The sequence below is a fragment of the Lepisma saccharinum genome, chromosome 8 (genome assembly GCF_977018435.1).
Source record: "Lepisma saccharinum chromosome 8, izLepSacc3.1, whole genome shotgun sequence".
NCBI classification, from domain to species: Eukaryota; Metazoa; Arthropoda; class Insecta; order Zygentoma; family Lepismatidae; genus Lepisma; species Lepisma saccharinum.
The window spans coordinates 63,938,799-63,948,986 of record NC_139236.1 but is presented as its reverse complement, the minus strand read 5'-3'; positions in this window follow the sequence as shown (position 1 = coordinate 63,948,986).

Genomic DNA, 10,188 nt, shown 5'->3' with positions numbered 1-10,188 from the left:
GGATATATGCATATGAGTCGGAACGTAAACAGCAGTCGACTGTATGGGTGTTTCAAGATGAACCCAATCCAACAAAAGTTGTTCGCGCTCGAAACACATCGAAACAAATGGTAGCCTGTTTTTTTCGGGAAAACTGGTCATGTGGCAACTGTGCCTTTAGAGGAACGTAGAACGGTCAACTCTGAATGGTACACAACAATTTGTTTGCCAGAGGTCTTCGGTCAAATACGGAAAACAAACAAACGCCGTCGGATCATTCTTCATCAAGACAATGCCAGCTGTCACACATCTCGTCTAACAACCGACTTTATGAACAGTCAAAAAATCGAATTGATGGGTCATCCGCCGTACAGTCCTGATTTGGCACTCAATGACTTCTTCTTGTTCCCGAATGTCAAGAATAAATGCGTGGACAACGATTTTCGTCGGCGGAAGACGCCGTTGATGCGTTCAAAAATCATATTATGGAGGTGTCTCAAGAAGATTGGAAAAACTGCTTTGACAAATGGTTCGAACGAATGCAAAAGTGTATTGACCATAAAGGAGAATACTTCGAAAAACAATAAAGCAGTTTTCAATGCCAAATTCCTGTTTTTTTCATTGTTAGGCTCAAAATATAAATAGTGACCCTCGTAGCATGAATAATCGGAACTGTTTTTTCAATAATAGTCAAGGGATGCTCTATATGAGTTATAGCAGTAGCCTCAGGTGACTGAACTTGTTCTACAACCAAAGAAGTGGACAGAATATTTGGTGAAATGTGATTCGTCTGTGAAGCAACATTAGAATGAGAATGTTCTATTTTATCTAGTACATCCAATGAAGGAGAAGGAGAATGAAGTACAGGCAAAGCAGGTATTGAATGTTGTACAGGTAATTGCGCCTTTGTTGAAGGAGGAGCTATTTTTGCAACTTACATTCATCCAATTGTCGTTCCACATGGCGTAATTCCATGGGCCAAATTTCCCTAGACAAACACATGAAATTTAACATTGATGTCGGTCGACTAAACCCATTAAATGCAAACGAGTTGTATCCTGTAAATTCTGCAATGCAGATTCCAATAAACTAGATTCAGACCAGTCAAGTGGTAATATGTGATAGGCGTCATAAATATCATTTAAATAAGTAGAAAGAAATTCATCTCTTCGTTGAAGGCGTGTTAAATATTTGTCCATCAACATTTGCAATTTTGAAAACGGAACTAATCGATACCAGATAACTCTTATAAACATTTGCCATGGAAATTTCTCAATGAGTGAGTCATACCAGACGACTCGAAATAATCCTGTTGTTGATGAAAAGGCCATCAACAATAATGATTCTAAGTCTAAAAGGTTTAATTTGAAAGTTCTATAAAGTGTTAATAAAAAATGGAACAATTGGTCAGGATCTGAACCATCCGTATGAGGTAAAGCTTGTAAAAGGTCTACTGCCACCGAATATTTAAATCTGATTAGTGATATAAGAATAGTCTGGAGGTAGTAAAAGTTCTCTCGTTGTACGAAAGGTTGGTGAATGCAAAAAGGGAGAAGGTTGTATGCTAACAGGTTGGTGTGGAAAAGTTGGCGACCCGTGCAATTGGTCATTATGAGGAACCGACATTATGTGAACCGCAAAGTTAGTGTCCCCCGAATTCCAAAAGAAAAATAAACAAAGCACAAGATTGACCAGCACTAACATACATACAATAAAATTCCTCAACTGCAACATGAGAAATATATTTTAGTGAAAATCCAATGAAGTTTCCAATTTTTAAATTTCTGCCCAGAAGGATAAACTAGTAGCCATGAATTTCAAAACACCAAAGATGAGTAACTCAAAATTCCGAAAAAAAATTGTAGGGGGGGTAATGTGATGCTATAATAAAAAAGTTTCAATATAGGGGGAAAATATTCCAAAATTGAGCCCGATTAATAATTCCTGTAGCAAAAAGATAAAGATACAACCAGCTCTGATACCAGGAACTTTGTAACTAATTAGGTGGGTAGTTAGATAATAAGTAAAAGAGAAGACGTGAACTGAGGCCGTGGAATCAAAATTAATATTACCCCAACCGAATTGTTACAATAGTTATTTTGTTTGAAGCTAATGACGTGTTTTTGCACAGTCGCCTCAGTCTCGTAAGAGAACCACGAATCGGGACAACCCAATTAATTAAACTAAAGAGAATACCACCAGTATTAATGCAAGGAGATTCTATATTCTCAAACAGGCACTTTAATCTAGAACAGAAGTTGAGGGTTCGTTCCGTGTCCAAATACCTACAATTCTAATTACCCAAGTTTGATCAAGAGTATATTTTCTAGGACAAATAGGTAACACAATTTATGATTTGCGACACGTGGTCAAGTTTATTATAATAGTTCCTTCTCAAAACGACGTCCATACGTTGTAGCAGTGAAGAAGAGGCGAATAGTTCAAACTTGCAATTGCTCCCACGTCAGCATTCTAATCGGACTTCACGCGATGTAACTTCGTGACGACAGCTTCTATCCTTCCCTCGAACATTGTCAATTACGTTCGCCTCGTGCGTAGTCAACTTCGAGAAAACAGGAATCAAAGTGGGCAACAGTCAAACACTTCGTATAGTCCCAATACCACGTTGATTCCCTCTCAACAGCAACAACTCTCTCGGGTATTCGTCACCATACAGTTTCGAAAGAACTTCTTTGACGTGGTCCGAGAGTGGGAGTTAAAGGTAGGCACTGTTCTCGAAGGTCGAACAAGAGGAGGAGGAAGTATATCGTGACCAACGTGTCCTGTGTTCCTTTCGAGTCGAGACTGTTTTCCAAAACTGCTGCTTCTGTCTATGCGTAATCGCAAAAACAAGTGATGAAGCTGAGAGCCTCTAGCGGCGATTCAGACAACTATAAACTTAACAAAAGACTGGCGCAATGCGTACCGAAGTAATGAGGAAAACTGTGAGGTTTTTCACGCGGTAATATAACGTAATGTTTTTATTATTAATCCGCGTAGAAAAATGTCACAAAGGCTAATCGGAACTGAACCTATAGTGTAAAGTGGGATCCACGCGATATTCTCGATTATGATGAACGATTTTAGGGGTGGTCTTGAGTGATGGCACCCCTGTTTAGGGAGGAGGGGCAGATCAATTATAATGTTCAGTAAAGCTAAGAAAAAAGTTACTTTTGGTAGACACGCTGTCGTAATTAAATATTTTGTGGGGATTACGATATTGTTTAAGGGCGCGAATGATATGATTTGGGGGGGATGCATGGCATGATTTTGGGGGGGATGCGCCATTGGCCTTTGGGGGATGGGCACCGCTGTTACATACCATCTCATAACATCACTCGACAATTTTCTCTCCCACCAGATATGTCTATCTTCTCGGCGGAATGTTATGCTATGTTTAAAGCGTTACAACTTGCCCTGCAATTACGACTCGATCACTCTTTAATTCTCACGGACTCATTCGCGATTAAAATTACCACCTGAGCGCTAGTGTCGCTTCCAATATGGCCGCTCTATGTAGGATAAATCTTTGTTTACATTCAGTAGTAGTACGTAACGTAATAGTAGCATGTTGTCATGACTGGTATGAAAGAAACGTTTAAATTACCTGATATTTGTAAATATCACGAATGCGATGTGAATTCCAGGAACTTTAACGAAGGTGAAGCTGTTCTGAGAACGAATCATTTAATTACAATAGTAAAAAATAACGCAAAAACCCAGACGAAAGTAATGTATAAGCACTGGTGCTGTGCTGTTTCTTTTGCATCTCATGTTGTAACTGGGGCTCTCGGAAATTATTTAAAAATAAAGCAATTCACCTGTATTTGCAAAGTTTGGGCAGGAGAAAAATTTAGACATATCGTTGCAGTTCTTCCCCCAAAGAGGCAGGCTGGTTTAATAATAACACAATAATAATAATAGAATTCACAATTTATCGAGGCTATCTTCACTGAAAAAGGACTTACTGAATGAAACAGCAACATTAGCATGTCGATTCTCTTTTTCTGGTTACCTTTATGATTACAGACATTAATTAATTCTCAAACTATTTTCATCCTCGCACTTAATTGACTTGCACCTGTTCCAAATTTCATACATAATAGATAATACCACCGACAAGGTCTGGGATAAAACAATGTTTTCGAAAAAAAAAGTTTTATTCATAAATAACAATTTAAAACTTTACTATCATGGTAATAGAATCATCTTTCGAAAAATAAAGTGAACGGACTCGTGCATTCTTCGTAATTTCCTTACCGCATTTCAATGTTGTCAGTCCATGTCAATCTTCTGTCAAACAATTCTGTTTTCCCTGATTTATTTACGCATTTCATTTTTTTAATTCCACGGGGTGGAAACACATGTAAACGTTTCACCTGTCCTGTCCTGACCCACAAAACGATTTGGAGCGAGAAACTGAACAGTAGACGTTACTATTTCGAAGACATTTCCCATGCTTTGAAACATCAACACAACTCCGTATCCTACATTGAGCAGTTCCGGAAAATCCCACAGATGGCATATCGGATAATTTTAATCGCGAATTGAGTGTACTGTACTTCAAGCGATATCACGAACAGGCCGGGCAGCATATAAGTTAAAGGTCTTTCCCTATCTTATCCTCCGAATCATGCTAGAACTTCAACAAAAGGGCCGGACCCTGTGGCCGAGTTGTTAGCACATCGCGCTGTGACGCTAAGTTCGAAACCCGCTCGAGCTTGGTTGTTTGTGAATGCCCATTCATCAATTTCATCATTTCATCACTCATCTCCATATTCGCAAATTAGCCAAGAGGCACAAAACGCGAAGTAAAATAAACTAAACCAATCAATCAATCAACAAAAGGGTATGTCAGCGACCTTTACCTATATTCGAGCACACAGTGACCTCAATAAATTTCAAGATCGCGTTGATGTAATGACTAAACAAGCGAGAACGAAATAACAGGTTACCCCGATACGCCTGCCGTACACTGACCTTCTCCCACGGGTCAAAATCAAATTAGAAAAACAATGGGACGACGGTGCATCCAACAACTACAAAATACCACTACCTATAAGTGGCATGTACAAGTCGGTAACCACCGTCCTTGGTTTCAAAACATGAATTTACCCCGTGCAGTATTAGTGTTTACCATGCGAATGCGTACCTGTCACATCGTTATACACCCCAGTTCATATACAGTGCCAGTAACTTCCTGTCAGTGTGGAGAACTTACACAATCAATCACCCATTTGTTTCTCCAATGCCCACTTCGGCAACAACATCGTAACACTCTTTATAAACAATTTCAACGTATGGATATCCCATTTGCGATGTCGCTTTCGACTCTACTTTACGAACCACGGACTGACGTCATGTGGATCTTGTAAAGCTTTGCACGGAAACACAAAATCGAAACGTAAACAAACACAGACTTGAAATGTAAACAAACTTTCACATAACAAAACACGCACTTAGACTTTAGAGACATGGTATCAGAAACAGAAGAGTGTTACTAAAGTGTAGGTGTTCTTTGAGAAAAATGTCGGGCCGCGATAACAAGCGGTGTGCAATCAGAACGCAGAACGAACGAAAACAATTCTGTTTTCCCTGATTTATTTACACATTTCATTTTGTTAATTCCACGGGGTGGAAACACATGTTTGACACACACCGCCTATTAGCGATTTCCTGTCAGAGGTCCTACAGAACGGCAGAACGTGACCAAATTCTGTCTCCTCGTTGGCTGTCATGTGGCTGGGGGTTTTCTGTATTTGCCACGATCGCACAAACAGGCAAACAGGTTAATCAGCTGTTGGCAAGCTCGGGAAAAAATAAAACGTCACGCGAAATTAAGCACGTACGTATCAGTATGCTAATATATGTTATTTCCGTCGTTAAGTGATAAATTAACGAATCTAGAAGTTTGAATCTGAAGTTTCTTGTAGGTTAACGTTAACTTCCCGTGTGAATTTTACTTTCTGGCAAGCATGAAACATTTTCTCTTCCTGCTCTACACAGCAACCGAAAACCTTCACTGAAAGAACCTTTCTTGTGTTTTTATTATGGTACATTGCAAGCATGAGCTACCGGCATCTTTTTACTTGTGTTGTATCGTATCACAATTACCTACAAAAGAAAATGCGTCTTGTGTTATGAACAACTGTGGCAAATCATTCTCCTTTGATTTCATGCCGCCTCTCTTTGCCTTTGTCACACCGCGACGTTCGTCTTTTTCGCAACTCGATACCAACCGCAGCTATGTCAGCATATTGTTTTTGTGTACGAAAATCACCCTTTGATATGTAACGACATGGAATTTATTCTTCTGTGACATTGTATGTATTTCTTGGAAATTACGTATAAACAAATTACGTACAACTTGGTTTCGTTAACATGTTTTTAAATTATATTTTGCGGAACCTACAAAAATTTACCTCTGAAACAGAATTTCAGAGAAGTGAGTTACTGTATTACGGAGAAGAATTTATCAAGAACAAATCAATTGTGTGTGAATTGATTGATTGATTGAGTTGGTGTTCTAAAGTTCACTTTATGCACACTACGGCTAATCTGGGATGGACCTACAGTTGGAAGTGGAATCCTGTGTACCAATTACTTTCTTTCTTCTTTCCGACATTGCAGTTCAATTTCTCCAAACAACTCTTACAAACACACACACGAACGCCCGCTCACGAACAAAAGTATTCAATACAGAAATCGGACTGAATATTAAGAAAAACTCACTTCACTCAGCCAAAAGCTCTCCGCATATTAACGTTGATCCTTCAAATATGAACATTGATCCTTCAAATATGAACAGAGTCGGAATGAGAACAATGGAAGTGTCCCGTTGTTGACTGTTTAACCAGATGTTTAATCCTACACGTGTTTCTATGGGCTCGCGAAAATTCTGAAGGAGGTCAATCCGGCAATAGCGCGTCGCTACCAGAGTGGGTGGTTCCACGCCGGTTGCTAGCGCGTCCCGAGACAAAACAACTTCATATTCCATAATCCGAAAGTTGCAGAAAAGCGATGCTACATACCAAAATGTAAATACAAACGAGAGAGAAAATGTACTACCCTGCATAAGTTAAAATCAATTGATGTATGTCCAGAAAAGAAGCATTAACAAGTCGCTAAGAAACACACAAAAAGCATGCACACACCCTTACTTTCTTAGTCACGTTGGAAGCAGATTGCTTTGATTTGTGAAGTTTTACTCCATTGTAGGACCTCTGGCAGGAAATCGCTAATAGGCGGTGTGTGCCAAACAAAGAAGACGAACGACGACAACCTAAAGTAGGAACATGCTCTCAACTAACTAACTCCCTAGCCTTCTTAAACCCGAAGGTTCATGGCTGCAGCAACACAGGCCTTCCATCTTTCCCTATCTTGAGCAAGTTCTATATACTCTTTTCCATCCCTACCGATTTCCCGAAGGTCCATCTCAACGTTGTCCCTCCATCTTCGTCTTGGCCTTCCTACAGGTCTCTTACCATCAGGTTTCCCAACAAGAATCCTGTAAACTCCTCTTTCCTCTCCCATTCGTGCCACATGGCCTGCCCACCTAAGTCTTCTTGATTTAATTATTCTAATAATATCTGGATATGAATACAAATTATGTAGTTCTAAATTATGTAACCTTCTCCACTTATTTTCAAATACGTACTCTCAATTTATGTTCCTCTTTCAATGTAAGGGACCAAGTTTCACATCCATATAATACTACAGGCAAAATTACTGTTTTGTATATTTTAACTTTTAGTTTCTTAGATATTAAACGAGAAGACAAAAGTTTATGAAGAGAGAAGTAACATGCATTTCCTGAATTAAGCCTACTTTTTATTTCCTCTTTAATATAATTTTCATTTGTTAATATTACTCCTAAGTATTTGAATTTGGAAACTGATTCAAACTAGTTGTTATCAATAATTAGATTTTGATTATTACCTAACACTTGGTTTCGGCCTGTAAGCATATATTTAGTTTTCTCTTTGTTAACTTCCAAACCTATCTCTTTAGCAGTTTTGAAAAAAAATTTAGCATTATTCGTAATTGTATTCACATCATCCCCCAGCAGTGACGTGCACTGAGGAGTAGCTAGTCTTTCAGAGATAGATCAATCAATCTCAAATCTCTAATTATTTTCAAATCACAATATTTATTGTTTTGTTAAAGCCACAGTTCATATGCAACACTTTTTTTTCACGCGCTTCTCGTCCCTCGGTGCATTCAGCGGCCTAGCTCGCTCTTTCTCCGCCTCACAGTTCCGGGTAGAAACGGGTTTTCGAAGGGAAAGGGAAGATTTCTGCCTCTACCTCCCTTGCCCCCTCGCCCCGCTCCAATGGTTGAAAGCCCATGCTTTCAGGTCCTCCAGTCTATCTCCTATAGGACAGATAGGGGATTGGATTCCCTTCGCTTCCTTTGTAAATCCTCTAAAGAACTGGGGGAAATTTTTCTGCAGTACTTCTGTTCTCTGTATTTACACTAATTTTTACACGTTGTACAATATGCATGTATAATATGGGATGGATGAACTTTTATTATTTATGCAATTGGAACGTCTTATGTGCAGACAAAAATTTTATGCTTTTTTTAAATATGGATTATCTCATGATTAAATAACAAATATTTGTTCACGCTCTCTCTTGCTCTCGTTTTAGTAGTGTTTTATTTAAATATACTAATCTCTTGGCCTCCAATAAAATAAATGGATAAGCTAAACAATCATAAATACGGATGTATTTATTGGGCAAGAGAACGCGCGTTCTAATTCTTGTTATTGGTTTGGTATATTTTACTTCGCTTTTCTGCCACATTTGGTTATCGCGAAAATGAGGATGAGTGATGATATGATGAAACTGATGAACGGACCTCACAAAGAACAATTCAGGCCGGAATTCGTGACGACCCAGCATTCTTGTTCTTATGTGTTGTACTCTGCCTGCAGTAAATAATGAAAAAATTAGAAATAAAAAAATGTATCCCAGAACTCAAAAAGCCAAATTTTTATCATTGAAGAAAGTAGAAAAAAGGTTTGTTTAAAGGTTTGTTTTGTTACCCATCGCTTTTTCTAACTGTATAGATTTAATCGGAATAAGTAGCTAAGAGCTTGGAAAGTCGTGAGGGACAATCATAAACAGAGAATTCTAGGCTCCTGATTTCACAGTGCCCTGCAGATGCACTGGGGGGAAATTATTTGTATTTTCTTCTCTCTTCCATCGCTTTACCTAATTTCTGCCATGACGATGAACGTTGAATAAATTAAACGGGTGAAGAGTGGTTGCAAAGAAACACTCATGCAAAGGCCAGGGCTCGAGTCCGGATCCTTCAGTAACGAGATCGTGAGATAGGGAAATTAGGGAAATCAAGCAATGCAAAATTTTTGAAAAAACGTTAATCATATATAAAGATGATATTTCAAAAATTCAATTGAAAATTACTACTCAGGAAAAATGCAGTTTGCTTTACCGATACCCACGTATCCGAATGGTTAGCGCCTTCCTCACATGTTTGTTGTCGGCCGACCTCCGTGGGAGAGTGCAAGTGGTCCTGGATGTGTACCCGATGGAGGTATATAGTGGTTCTTATCCCACATTAAACTATAGGTCTAGTACTGATTAGCCTTTCTGTGTATAAAGTGGACTTAAAACACCAACCGTGGGCGAGTGGTAACCACAGCGCGCTATACAACACCAGGAATTCCGGGTTCGAGCCCCTACCTGGACATGGGTGTTCTTTGTGTTTGTCCCTTCATTAATTTTGTCGTATCATCTTCGCGATTAGCCAAATGTATCAAAAAAGCGAATCAAATCAAATCATTCATTGATTGATTGTTTGATTTGGTTTATTTTACTTCGCTTTCCGCCATATTTGGCTAATCGCGAAGACGATACGATAAAATTGATGAAGGGGCACACACACAAAGATCACCCATTGCCAAGCCGAGATTCAAACCCGGCATCTCTGGCTCAGTAGTCAAATCAGATCGTTTTTTATTTTCGAAAGTGGGTGGAAGTTATGTGTACAATTTTTTGTAGTCATTCCTAACTTTGCAATTTTTCCTGTATTTGACGTTCTTCTTTTAGGAATACTGGGCCCTAAAAGGGGTGGGGGGGTGGGATTATGACCCGTTGGGCACGCCACTCATTGCTACCCCAAGTGTCGACGTCACCCAGTGTTGCCAGGTCTACTGATTTCGCAGGAGATTTCCTGATTTTC